Raw genomic sequence first — 9,846 nt, 5'->3', positions numbered from 1 at the left:
AAAAATTCATCAAATTGATTCTTGAAGTAAGAAAAAGCAAAAAAAAAAAAAAAAAAAGAGAAGAAGAAAAAAAAAAGAGAAAAAGAAAAAGCAAGCAAAAAAATCCAATAGCCCTTTAAACCAAAAGGCAAGGGTAGAAATAAAAAGTGATCCAAGGCAAAAAGAGTGTGCTTAAGAACCCTGGACACCTCTAATTGGGGACTCTAGCAAAGCTGAGTCACAATCTAAAAAGGTTCACCCAGTTATGTGTCTGTGGCATGTATGTATCCGGTGGTAATACTAGACAGAGTGCTTTGGGCCACGGCCAAGACTCATAAAGTAGCTGTATTCAAGAATCATCATACTTAACTAGGAGAATCAATAACACTATCTGGATTCTGAGTTCCTATAGAAGCCAATCATTCTGAATTTCAAAGGATAGAGTGAGATGCCAAAACTGTTCAGAGACAAAAAGCTAAAAGCCCCGCTCATCTAATTAATACTGATCTTCATAGATGTTTTTGGAATTCATTGCATATTCTCTTCTTTTTATCTTGTTTGATTTTCAGTTGCTTGAGGACAAGCAACAATTTAAATTTGGTGTTGGAAGTACATGATTTCGAATTTATCTCTGAAACTAGTTGAATTAGTTTGATGTGGTGACAATACTTTTTGTTTTCTGAATGAATGCTTGAACATTGCATATGTCTTTTGAATTTGTTGTTTAAAGAATGTTAAATTTGTTGGCTCATGAAAGAATGATGGAAAAGGAGAAATGTTATTAAGGATCTAAAAAATTCATCAAATTGATTCTTGAAGTAAGAAAAAGCAAAAAAGAAAAAAGAGAAGAAGAAAAAAAAAGAGAAGAAGAAAAAGCAAGCAGAAAAAGCCAATAGCCCTTTAAACCAAAAGGCAAGGGTAGAAATAAAAAGTGATCCAAAGCAAAAAGAGTGTGCTTAAGAACCCTGGACACCTCTAATTGGGGACTCTAGCAAAGCTGAGTCACAATCTAAAAAGGTTCACCCAGTTATGTGTCTGTGGCATGTATGTATCCGGTGGTAATACTGGAAGACAGAGTGCTTTGGGCCACAGCCAAGACTCATAAAGTAGCTAGTTCAAGAATCATCATACTTAACTAGGAGAATCAATAACACTATCTGAATTCTGTGTTCCTATAGAGGCCAATCATTCTAAACTTCCAAGGATAAAGTGAGATGCCAAAACTGTTCAGAAGCAAAAAGCTACTAGTCCCGCTCATCTAATTGGAGCTAAGTTTCATTGATATTTTGGAGTCTATAGTATATTCTCTTCTTTTTATCCTATTTGATTTTCAGTTGCTTGGGGACAAGCAACAATTTAAGTTTGGTGTTGTGATGAGCGGATAATTTATACGCTTTTTGGCATTGTTTTTAGTATGTTTTTAGTGTATTTTAGTTAGTTTTTATTATATTTTTATTAGTTTTTAGTTAAAATTCACTTTTCTGGGCTTTACTATGATTTTGTGTGTTTTTCTGTGATTTCAGGTATTTTCTGGCTGAAATTGAGGGTCCTGAGCAAAAATCTGATTCAGAGGCTGAAAAGGACTGCAGATGCTGTTAGATTCTGACCTCCCTGCACTCGAAGTGGATTTTCTGGAGCTATAAAAGCCCAATTGGCGCGATCTCAACGGCGTTGAAAAGTAGACATCCTGGGCTTTCCAGCAATGTATAATAGTTCATACTTTTCCCGAGATTTGATGGCCCAAACCGGCGTTACAAATCAGCATCAGAATTCCTGGCGTTTAACGCCGGAACTGGCATAGGAATTGGAGTTAAACGCCCAAACTGGCATAAAAGCTGGCGTTTAACTCCAGAAAAAGTCTCTACACATAAAAGCTTCAATGCTCAGCCCAAGCACACACCAAGTGGACCCCGGAAGTGGATTTTTACGTCATTTACTCATTTCTGTATACCCTAGGTTACTAGTTCACTATTAATAGGATCTTTTGACATGGTATCTGTACCTCATGACACTTTACACGTTTCTCATTGTATCTTCTACAGCATGAGTCTCTAAACCCCATGGTTGGGGGTGAGGAGCTCTGCTGTGTCTTGATGGATTAATGCAATTATTACTGTTTTTCATTCAATCATGCTTGCTTCCATTCTAAGATATCACTTGTTCTTAAACCTGATGAATGTGATAATCCGTGACACTCATCATCATTCTCAACTATGAACGTGTGCCTGACAACCACCTCCGTTCTATCTTAGATTGAGTAGATATCTCTTGGATTCTTTATTCGGAATCTTCGTGGTATAAGCTAGAATTGATGGCGGCATTCAAGAGAATCCGGAAGGTCTAAACCTTGTCTGTGGTATTCTGAGTAGGATTCAAGGATTGAATGATTGTGACGAGCTTCAAACTCCTGAGGGTTGGGCGTTAGTGACAGACGCAAAAGAATCACTGGATTCTATTCCAACCCGATTGAGAACCGACAGATGATTAGCCGTGCTGTGACAGAGCGCGTTGAACATTTTCACTGAGAGGATGGAAGGTAGCCATTGACAACGGTGAAACCCTACATACAGCTTGCCATGGAAGGATCCTTGCGTGTTTGAAGAAGAAGACAGTAGGAAAGCAGAGGTTCAGAAGACAGAGCATCTCCAAAACCTCAACCTACTCTCCATTACTGCAAAACAAGTACTTATTTCATGTTCTTTTGCTTTTCACAATCAATCCTGATAATTTTTGATATCCTGACTAAGAGTTACAAGATAACCATAGCTTGCTTCAAGCCGACAATCTCCGTGGGATCGACCCTTACTCACGTAAGGTATTACTTGGACGACCCAGTGCATTTGCTGGTTAGTTGTGCGCGATTGCGAAAGTGTGATTGCAATTTCGTGCACCAAGTTTCTACACACCATAGATTAAGGTGTGGAGCTCTGCTGTACCTCGAGTATTAATGCAATTACTATTGTTCTTCTATTCAATTCAGCCTATTCTTGTTCTAAGATATTCATTTGCACCCAAGAACATGATGAATGTGATGATTATGTGACGCTCATCATCATTCTCACTTATGAACGAGTGCCTGACAACCACTTCTCTTCTACAAGCAAACAAGGCTTGAATGTTTATCTCTTGGATTCATTAACGGAATCTTCGTGGTATAAGCTAGAATTGATGGCGGCATTCAAGAGAATCCGGAAGGTCTAAACCTTGTCTGTGGTATTCTGAGTAGGATTCAATGATTGAATGACTGTGACGAGCTTCAAACTCCTGAAGGCTGGTGGTGCGCGAAATTGTGATCACTACAACTTCACACAACTAACCAGCAAGTGCACTGGGTCGTCCAAGTAATACCTTACGTGAGTAAGGGTCGATCCCACGGAGATTGTTGGTATGAAGCAAGCTATGGTCACCTTGTAAATATTAGTCAGGCAGACTCAAATGGATATGGTGATGAACGAAAATAACATAAAAGATAAAGATAGAGATACTTATGTAATTCATTGGTAGGAACTTCAGATAAGCGCATGAAGATGCCTTCCCTTCCGTCTCTCTGCTTTCCTACTGTCTTCATCCAATCCTTCTTACTCCTTTCCATGGCAAGCTTATGCAAGGGTTTCACCGTTGTCAGTGGCTACCTCCCATCCTCTCATTGGAAATGTTCAACGCACCCTGTCACGGCACGGCTATCCATCTGTCGGTTCTCAATCAGGCCGGAATAGAATCCAGTGATTCTTTTGTGTCTGTCACTAACGCCCCGCCCTCAGGAGTTTGAAGCACGTCACAGTCATTCAATCATTGAATCCTACTCAGAATACCACAGACAAGGTTAGACCTTCCGGATTCTCTTGAATGCCGCCATCAGTTCTCGCCTATACCACGAAGATTCCGATTAAAGAATCCAAGAGATAAACACTAGAGCCTCGTATGCTTGTAGAACAAGAGTGGTTGTCAGTCACTTTGTTCATGAGTGAGAATGATGATGAGTGTCAATCATCACATTCATCAAGTTGAAGAACAAGTGATATCTTGGACAAAGAACAAGCGGAATTGAATAGAAGAACAATAGTAATTGCATTAATACTCGAGGTACAGCAGAGCTCCACACCTTAATCTATGGTGTGTAGAAACTCCACCGTTGAAAATACATAAGAACAAGGTCTAGGCATGGCCGTGAGGCCAGCCTCCCAATGAGGGTTCAATCATCAAAACATGATCAAAAGATGAAAATACAATAGTAAAAGGTCCTACTTATAGAAAACTAGTAGCCTAAGGTTTACAAAGATGAGTAAATGACATAAAAATCCACTTCCGGGCCCACTTGGTGTGTGCTTAGGCTGAGCAATGAAGCATTTTCGTGTAGAGACTCTCCTTGAAGTTAAACGCCAGCTTTTATGCCAGTTTGGGCGTTTAACTCCCATTTGGGTGCCAGTTCCGGCGTTTAACGCTGGAATTTCTTGAGGTGACTTTGAACGCCGGTTTGGGCCATCAAATCTTGGGCAAAGTATGGACTATCATATATTGTTGGAAAGCCCAGGATGTCTACTTTCCAACGCCGTTGAGAGCGCGCCAATTGGGCTTCTGTAGCTCCAGAAAATCCACTTCGAGTGCAGGGAGGTCAGAATCCAACAGCATCTGCAGTCCTTTTGAGTCTCTGGATCAGATTTTTGCTCAGATCCCTCAATTTCAGCCAGAAAATACCTGAAATCACAGAAAAACACACAAACTCATAGTAAAATCCAGAAAAGTGAATTTTAACTAAAAACTAATAAAAATATAATAAAAACTCAGCTAAAACTACCAAAAACATACTAAAAACAATGCCAAAAAGCGTACAAATTATCCGCTCATCACAACACCAAACTTAAATTGTTGCTTGTCCTCAAGCAACTGAAAATCAAATAAGATAAAAAAGAAGAGAATATACTATAGACTCCAAATTATCAATGAAACTAAGCTCCAAATTAGATGAGCGGGACTAGTAGCTTTTTGCCTCCGAACGGTTTTGGCATCTCACTTTATCCTTTGAAATTCAGAATGATTGGCTTCTTTAGGAACTCCGAATCCAGATAGTGTTATTGATTCTCCTAGTTAAGTATGATTATTCTTGAACACAGCTACTTATTGAGTCTTGGCCGTGGCCCAAAGCACTCTGTCTTCCAGTATTACCACCGGATACATACATGCCACAGACACATAATTGGGTGAACCTTTTCAGATTGTGACCCAGCTTTGCTAGAGTCCCCAATTAGAGGTGTCCAGGGTTCTTAAGCACACTCTTATTGCCTTGGATCACAACTTTATTTCTTTCTTTTTCTTTCTTTTTCTCTTTCTCCCTTTTTTTTCGTTTTTCTCCTTCTTTTTCTCTTTTTTTTTTTGTATTCACTGCTTTTTCTTGCTTCAAGAATCATTTTTATGATTTTTCAGATCCTCAGTAACATGTCTCCTTTTTCATCATTCTTTCAAGAGCCAACAATTTTAACATTCATGAACAACAAATTCAAAAGACATATGCACTGTTTAAGCATACATTCAGAAAACAACAAGTATTGTCACCACATCAAATTAATTAAGCTAGTTTTAAAGATGAATTTGAAATCCTGTACTTCTTGTTCTTTTGTGATAAAAACAGTTTTCATTTAAGAAAGGTGATGGATTCATATTCATAGCTTTAAGGCATAGACACTAAGACACTAATGATCATAAGACACAAACATGGATAAACATAAAGCATGAAAATTTCGAAAAACAAGAAAATAAAGAACAAGGAGATTAAAGAATGGGTCCACCTTAGTGATGGCGGCTTGTTCTTCCTCTTGAAGGTCCTCTGGAGTGCTTGAGCTCCTCAATGTCTCTTCCTTGTCTTTGTTGCTCCTCTCTCATGATTCTTTGATCTTCTCTAATTTCATGGAGGAGGATGGCATGTTCTTGGTGCTCCACCCTTAGTTGTCCCATGTTGGAACTTAATTCTCCTAGGGAGGTGTTCAGTTACTCCCAATAGTCTTGTGGAGGAAAGTGCATCCCTTGAGGTATCTCAGGGATCTCTTGATGAGAGGGGTCTCTTGTTTGCTCCATCTTCTTCTTAGTGATGGGCTTGAGGTCATGCCATAAATGGTTATGGAAAAACAAAGAGCAATGCTTTTACCACACCAAACTTAAAAGGTTTGCTCGTCCTCGAGCAAAAGAAGAAAGAAGAGAGTAGAAGAAGAAGAAATGGAGGGGAGGGAGATGGCTTTGTGGTTAGGCCAAAAGGGGAAGAAGTAGTGGTTTGAATTTGGATGGTGAGGTAAGTGGGGTTTTATGGAGGTGAGTGGTGAAGAGAGAGATGGGATTTGAGAGGTTGAGGGGTTTGTGGGGATCCTGTGGGGTCCACAGATCCTTAGGTGTCAAGGAAAAGTCATCCCTGCACCAAATGGCATCAAAAATCACGTTTTGAGCCAATTCTGGCGTTAAACGCCGGGCTGGTGCCCATTTCTGGCATTTAACGCCAGGTTCTTGCCCTTTTCTGGCGTTTAACGCCAGTCTGGTGCCCCTTTCTGGCGTTAAACGCCCAGAATGGTGCCAGACTGGGCGTTAAACGCCCAACTGCTAGCCTCACTGGCGTTTAAACGCCAGTGAGTTCTTCCTCCAGGGTGTGCTGTTTTTCTTCCTGTTTTTCATTCATTGCTTTTTCAATGGATTTTGTGACTTCTTATGATCATCAACCTACAAAAAACATAAAATAACAAAGAGAAATATATAAAATATAATCATTGGGTTGCCTCCCAACAAGCGCTTCTTTAATGTCAGTAGCTTGACAGATGGCTCTCATGGAGCCTCACATTTTCTCAGAGCAATGTTGGAACCTCCCAACACCAAACTTAGAGTTTGAATGTGGGGGTTCAACACCAAACTTAGAGTTTGGTTGTGGCCTCCCAACACCAAACTTAGAGTTTGACTGTGGGGGCTCTGTTTGACTCTGATTTGAGAGAAGCTCTTCATGCTTCCTCTCCATGGTGATAGAGGGATATCCTTGAGCCTTAAACACAAAGGATTCTTCATTCATTTGAATGATTAACTCTCCTCTATCAACATCAATCACAGCCTTTGCTGTGGCTAGGAAGGGTCTGCCAAGGATGATGGTTTCATCCATGCACTTCCCAGTCTCTAGGACTATGAAATCAGTAGGGATGTAATGGTCTTCAACTTTTACCAAAACATTCTCTACAAGTCCATGAGCTTGTTTTCTTGAGTTGTCTGCCATCTCTAGTGAGATTCTTGCAGCTTGTACCTCAAAGATCCCTAGCTTCTCCATTACAGAGAGAGGCATGAGGTTTACACTTGACCCTAAGTCACACAGAACCTTCTTGAAGGTCATGGTGCCTTTGGTACAAGGTATTGAAAACTTCCCGGGATCTTGTCTCTTTTGAGGTAATTTCTGCCTAGACAAGTCATCCAGCTCTTTGGTGAGCAAAGGGGGTTCATCCTCCCAAGTCTCATTTCCAAATATCTTGTCATTTAGCTTCATGATTGCTCCAAGGTATTTAGCAACTTGCTCTTCAGTGACATACTCATCCTCTTTAGAGGAAGAATACTCATCAGAGCTCATGAATGGCAGAAGTAATTCCAATGGAATCTCTATGGTCTCATTTTGAGCCTCAGATTCCCATGGTTCCTCATTGGGGAACTCAGAGGAGGTTGGTGCACGCCCATTGAGGTCTTCCTCAGTGGCGTCCACCTCTTCTCTTTCCTCTCCATATTCGGCCATGGTTATGGCTTTGCACTCTCCTTTTGGATTTTCTTCTGTGTTGCTTGGGAGAGTACTAGGAGGGAGTTGAGTAACTTTCTTGCTCAGCTGTCCCACTTGTGCCTCCAAATTCCTAATGGAGGACCTTGTTTCAGTCATGAAACTTTGAGTGGTTTTGATTAAATCAGAGACCATGGTTGCTAAGTCAGAGGTATTCTGCTTAGAACTCTCTGTCTGTTGCTGAGAAGATGATGGAAAAGGCTTGCCATTGCTAAACCTGTTTCTTCCACCATTATTGTTGTTGCAACCTTGTTGAGGTCTCTCTTGATTCTTCCATGAGAAATTTGGGTGATTTCTCCATGAAGAATTAGAGGTGTTTCCATAGGGTTCTCCTAGGTAATTCACCTCTTCCATTGAAGGGTTCTCAGGATCATAAGCTTCTTCCTCAGATGAAGCATCCTTAGTACTGCTTGGTGCATTTTGCATTCCAGACAGACTTTGAGAAATCAAATTGACTTGTTGAGTCAATATCTTGTTCTGAGCCAATATGGCATTCAGAGTGTCAATCTCAAGAACTCCTTTCTTCTGACTAGTCCCATTGTTCACATGATTCCTCTCAGAAGTGTACATGAATTGGTTATTTGCAACCATTTCAATTAGCTCTTGAGCCTCTGTAGGCGTCTTCTTCAGATGAAGAGATCCTCCAGCAGAGCTATCCAAAGACATCTTGGATAGTTCAGAGAGACCATCATAGAAAATACCTATGATGCTCCATTCAGAAAGCATGTCAGATGGACATTTTCTGATTAATTGTTTGTATCTTTCCCAAGCTTCATAGAGGGATTCTCCATCCTTCTGTCTGAAGGTTTGGACTTCCACTCTAAGCTTACTCAATTTTTGAGGTGGAAAGAACTTTGCCAAGAAGGCATTGACTAGCTTTTCCCAAGAGTCCAGGCTTTCTTTAGGTTGTGAGTCCAACCATATCCTAGCTCTGTCTCTTACAGCAAAAGGGAATAGCATAAGTCTATAGACTTCAGGGTCTACCCCATTAGTCTTGACAGTGTCACAGATTTGCAAGAATTCAGCTAAGAACTGATGAGGATCTTCCAATGGAAGTCCATGGAACTTGCAATTCTATTGCATTAGAGAAACTAATTGAGGCTTAAGCTCAAAGTTGTTTGCTCCAATGGCAGGGATAGAGATGCTTCTCCCATAGAAATTGGGAGTAGGTGCAGTAAAGTCACCCAGCACCTTCCTTGCATTGTTGGCATTGTTGTTGTTTTCGGCTGCCATGGGTTCTTCTTCTTTGAAGAATTCGGTCAGGTCCTCAATAAAGAGTTGTGCCTTAGCTTCTCTTAGCTTTCGCTTCAAGGTCCTTTCAAGTTCAGGGTCAGCTTTAACAAGAATGCCTTTGTCTTTGTTCCTGCTCATATGAAAAAGAAGAGAACAAGAAAATATAGAATCCTCTATGTCACAGTATAGAGATTCCTTGAGGTGTCAGAGGAAAAGAAAAATGGAAGACAAAGGTAGAAAATTCGAACTTATCAAAGAAGATGGAGTTCGAATTTTGCATTAAGGAATAGTGTTAGTCCATAAATAGAAGGATGTGAGAAGAAGGGAAGTAATTTTCGAAAATTAAGTAAAAGATTTTGAAAACATTTTGAAAAACACTTAATTGATTTTCGAAAATAAGAGTGGAAAAGAAATCAAGTGATTTTTGAAAAAGATTTTGAAATTAGAAATAAAAAAGATTTGATTGAAAACTATTTTGAAAAAGATGTGGTTAAGAAGATATGATTGGTTTTAAAAAGATGTGATTGAGAAAATATGATTTGAAAACAATTTTAAAAAGATATGATTTTAAAAATTAATGACTTGCCTAACAAGAAAAGATATGATTCAAACATTAAACCTTTCTCAACAGAAAAGGCAACATATTTGAAATGTTCAATCAAATCATTAATTGTTAGCAAGTATCTTTGAAAAAGGAAAGAAATTGATTTTGAAAACATTTGATTGAAAAGATATGATTTGAAAAAGATTTGATTTTGAAAAACTTTGAAAACTTGAAAAAAATTGATTTTGAAAACAAAATCCTCCCCCTTGTGCCATCCTGGCGTTAAACGCCCAGAATGGTGCACATTCTG

At 39.6% G+C, this 9,846-nt stretch overlaps 1 non-coding gene across 1 annotated transcript; it reads left to right on the top strand.

Annotated features, from left to right (window-relative positions):
- The first annotated feature begins 8,483 nt into the window (after positions 1-8,483).
- On the top strand, positions 8,484-8,587 carry LOC130977372 (small nucleolar RNA R71). The gene has a single exon (XR_009085065.1). It is a non-coding gene; the product is annotated as a small nucleolar RNA R71 (small nucleolar RNA).
- The last annotated feature ends 1,259 nt before the right edge of the window (positions 8,588-9,846 follow it).

The sequence above is a fragment of the Arachis stenosperma genome, chromosome 4, assembly GCF_014773155.1.
Source record: "Arachis stenosperma cultivar V10309 chromosome 4, arast.V10309.gnm1.PFL2, whole genome shotgun sequence".
Classification (NCBI taxonomy): domain Eukaryota; kingdom Viridiplantae; phylum Streptophyta; class Magnoliopsida; order Fabales; family Fabaceae; genus Arachis; species Arachis stenosperma.
This window is presented reverse-complemented; position numbering and strand designations above follow the sequence as displayed.